This window comes from Panicum virgatum, chromosome 3N, assembly GCF_016808335.1.
Source record: "Panicum virgatum strain AP13 chromosome 3N, P.virgatum_v5, whole genome shotgun sequence".
Taxonomy (NCBI): Eukaryota; Viridiplantae; Streptophyta; class Magnoliopsida; order Poales; family Poaceae; genus Panicum; species Panicum virgatum.
Genome location: NC_053147.1, coordinates 49,649,443 through 49,653,530, shown reverse-complemented (window position 1 = coordinate 49,653,530; position 4,088 = coordinate 49,649,443). Strand labels below are relative to the sequence as shown.

Sequence of the window (4,088 nt, the reverse complement as noted above, 5' to 3'; positions counted from 1 at the left end):
AGGAGAGGATTGGGAGACTGACATGCGGGCCTCATGTGACGGTGGTTAACGAAGCAATAACGCTTTCCATTCTCGTTCGTCCAACCAAACATGAAATAGAGCCACTCCATCTCTCCAACCAAACACGAGCATAGAACCATCATATCTTTAGAATCTGGGATAGATCCGCTCCATCCTACCTCGCTCTCCAACCAAACGCACCCTAAAGTAATGACCGGGTGATGGAAATCTCCACGACGAGCAGGTCGGCAAAGTGGCAAAGACTAAGGAGTGCCGCTCAAGATGAGAATGGACCGGGTCGACTCATTGGGTCGTTGGCCCGACCCAGATTAGGAAGGCCAATGGACCACCGGGTCCGCCTCAAATAAAATAGAGACCATTTAGAGCTGTAACTCGTTGGCCCAACGGGTTGATAGCGTCGACCCGACGCGACCCCATCCTGCGCCGCCAGCTCCTCCGCTTGGGCGCGGAGGCGAGTGAGCGGCGGCGGCGGGCGCGCCGTCTTCCCCCGACAGCGGCGACTCCGGCGGATCTCCACTCCGGTAAGCTTGTTATCTCTCCATTCTTTCCCCCCTCCCCGTCTAGCCATCTCCTTTCTTTCTGGGGCGACGCACATGCGGCGGAGGGGCGGGGCTCCGCTGACCGCTGCGGCCACGGCCGTCCTGGCTATCGCAGTCAATGTTTAGTACGCGTTCCTTGTTGATTCTGAGCGAAATCGTTGCCGAAGTTTTGGGTGTGCCATGCCCTCCTCGAGTCACCGCTGCGCCCTCCCACTCCAGCCGCCTGCGACCTAATCGAATGGAGTAAAGGCTAAACGTCGGTTAATTCTTTGCAACCGGAATCGCTTGGATTTTGGTGCATTCTGCACCTTTTGCTTGTCGCTTTCTTGCATTTTCTGAGATGATGCTGTCTAGGGTTGTTTGGGCGATTGCAAAGCATTCAGTAAACCGTAAAATCAGTAGCCCTGCATATTTTGCTGATCTTATAAGACCTCTTTTCGCAACACATCAAACTTATACAGACCTCTGTTTGCTTTTTGTAAGTGTTCTATGTATGCACATTTCCAAGACCATCTAAAGGGCTCAATTTCTGAGAAAGAGTGAGATTGTTGGCTTACTGCCCCTAACATCACAAATAGGAATGTTACACTCTGCCTCTTGCATGTACAGTATTCCCCAGATTGCAGACTCCTTTCTCTTTCTCACTCACAGTTTTTCTTGGCCATGTTTATCTTTTGGAACTGTGTCACTGTTCTTGAGAATATTGTTTACTTTCTTTGATTTGGACTAATCAGAAACATGCTTTAGAATTTAAATTAAGCAGAAGTAGTTGAATGGAAAAAATCTCAGATCTAGTATAGTATCATTTTGATTGTTTGCTCTGTTTCTTATTCACAAAAATGAACTCGTCCTTTTACTTATTCCCTTGGGATTTCAGATGCTGAGGCGTTAGTGCACCAAGATGTTGACGCACCAGGACCATAGAGGAATACGGGAGCAGAACTTTCAAACTGGTGAAGGCATTATGTAGAACTTTCAAACTTGTCTTGAGAAGTAACGTTGGGTGTAGTTACAAGAATGGATGTTGCTGGTTTTGCTTGTAACTTGCTTATGATACTTAAAAAATAGAGTCGAAGCCTGTTGAATTTAACTTTCAATTTAAGTCATGGTTATGAATAATGATGTTTGAAATGATTGCATATGCATAGATTTGATTGGGCCAAACTGTGACGCCCATTGGGCCATCAAGGTCATAGTCAAAACGTTAATTTGGGTCTGCCCATAGCCTGATAAGTTGGCCTTGAGGCCATGGGGGCCAGGTCCAAGGCCAGGGTCGGGTCGGCCCATTCTCATCTTGAGTCAAAGCGATTAAACTTGACGTGTCTCCTGCTTGGAAGAGAGAGAGGATTGCTCCCAGAATTTTTGGCTTCTTATTGAAATTTAAACAAAATTCTTAAATTTGAATCCAAAACCCACTTATATATGTATGGACAGATAACGCACACGCGTGGATTCAATCCTACAATTACACAATTCTGAGTTTCTGACAAGTGCTGTCCGACAGTCCCAAAGCTACACTGCCGCCTCCGCTGGTGGCTCGCCGGCGGCGACCTTGACGTCGGCGCGGCACATCGGGCACGTGGCGTGCGCGCGCAGCCACCCGTCGACGCACGGCGCGTGCAACGTGTGCCCGCACGCCGGCAGCCTCCGCACCTTCTCCCCGTCCCGGACGACGTTGATGCACACCGCGCACTGCTCCGCCGGCCCGGCCACCTTGCGGCGGTACTCGAACGCCGGGATGGCCTCGACGTCCTCCTGGCTGAGCCCGGCGGCGCGTTGACCTCTTGCCCCACCGGCACGGTGACGCGCAGCGGGCCGAGGTGCTCCGGGAGCAGCAGCGGCTCTGGCGCTGCCCTGTAGTAGTATTATGTGAACCAGCACCCGGCGACCAGGAGCGCGGCCGTGGCGACGGAGCCCCACGTAGCTGGCGAACACGAAAACCAGGGCGGGGATCGCGATGGCCGCCCCCACATCATGAACAGCTTCGCGCAGCGGTCCGACCGCGCCGTGTCCGGCCCAGGGCGAGTGTAACATCCCAGGGTGAAAACTTCAAAAACCGGAACCTCCGGGTTCAAAAACCGGAACTTCCGGTTTTACTCTGCTTCGTGGGCAGAGCACGAATCGCGGCGTGCCGCACGTCGCCACCGCCGCCGGCCATCCTCGGCTGTCGTGCTGCCCCCTCACTCCTCTCCTCGCCTTAAGGCCTGACAGCCCCTGCCCCCTCGAACCCTAGCCCTATTTGTCCCCAAATCCTCCATTGCCGCACCACCCCGAGCTCCGTCGCCGCCGCGATTCGTCGTCCCCGGTGAGCCGCGGCTCGATTCCTCACGTGGGGAGCATCTTCTCCTTCTCCTCGCTCGATTCCTCTCCTTACCCGGCCTCTTCATTCGCCGTGCAGAGCCCCCGGCGAGCTACTCCGCCCGCCGCCGCTCGTTTCCGTCGCGCCGCCGCCTCGTCGCCGTTCCTCGCCATCTGCCGCCGGGGTGAGCTTCGCCTTGCTGTGGAACACCCCGTGCGTGCCTCCTTCGGCCCGCTCCGGCCCTGCTCTGCCACCGGAACACGGCCGTGCCGCCGCTGCGCCATGGTCGCCGCGTCGAAGTCGAGTCGCGGACGGTCCGGCTCTTTGGAGCGGACAGTCCGCCAGTGACCGGCTGAAACCGGAACCTCCGGTTTTGTCAGAGTTGCATATCCAAACGTTATTTCATGTACATCTTTTCGCGCATATCATTTCATGCCGTTTATTTTATGCATAAGCATAGCATCGCACTAATGCATGCATTTCATTCATGCATTATAGTGACCGAACCATCAGAGGTCGAACCCGTGGAGTCCACCGAGTCCGTTGAGCCCGAGCCTGGAGTCCCGTTCGCGGTCGAGCCCGAAGCTAGCCGAGGCAAGCAGCTAAGCATAATTCCTTGCACCTATTTAATCTGAGTTAGTTAGTTATCTCACCGGGTAATGTTGGGTTATATAGTATGTAGGTATTGCATTCTTGTACCCAATTTCATGCATTGTTCTTCCTTGATTTGTTACTCATGTCCTTGTCACTTGTTAGTCAGTTAATTACTTAACTTGATTAGATGATTCGCTCTGCTTAGAATACTTATATCACTTGCTAGGAAGGAATGTCTTGTAGTGTCACACTTACTGTTTATCCTTGTTGCACTGGTTCGGCTTGGTGGTAAGAGTTTGGTAGTATCGAGATTCGAGCGGAATAGTAGGGCCTAGAGAATGAAGTCACATGGGCATAGTCCGCTTGGATTGATTAAGGACCGGGTGGATAACATCGGTTTTGAGCACCTTTTCGTGCTACCACATATCCAATATAATGGTACGGATGAGCCAATTACCTTCTTTGACTTGATCATTGGGTCCCGGTCCCAGATACGTGGCCAAGGGCTATGCAGGGAGGCTTAGTGTGTCCCCGGGTGGAACTATGTGTAGGAAAGTTTAGAGATGTCCCCGGTGGAACTAAGTCTCCACATGCAAGCTGGGCGTACCCTCAACGGTTGAGGCTTGTTGGGAACG

The 4,088-nt window shown here is 53.0% G+C and overlaps 1 long non-coding RNA gene and 1 pseudogene across 1 annotated transcript; one reads left to right on the top strand and one right to left on the bottom strand.

Moving 5' to 3' along the window:
* Window positions 1-384: 384 nt before the first annotated feature.
* LOC120666090 lies at window positions 385-1,699 on the top strand. The gene is made up of 2 exons (XR_005671550.1): window positions 385-542; window positions 1,438-1,699. It is a non-coding gene; the product is annotated as an uncharacterized LOC120666090 (long non-coding RNA).
* Window positions 1,700-2,072: 373 nt separating this feature from the next.
* LOC120667854 lies at window positions 2,073-2,718 on the bottom strand (annotated as a pseudogene).
* Window positions 2,719-4,088: the final 1,370 nt, after the last annotated feature.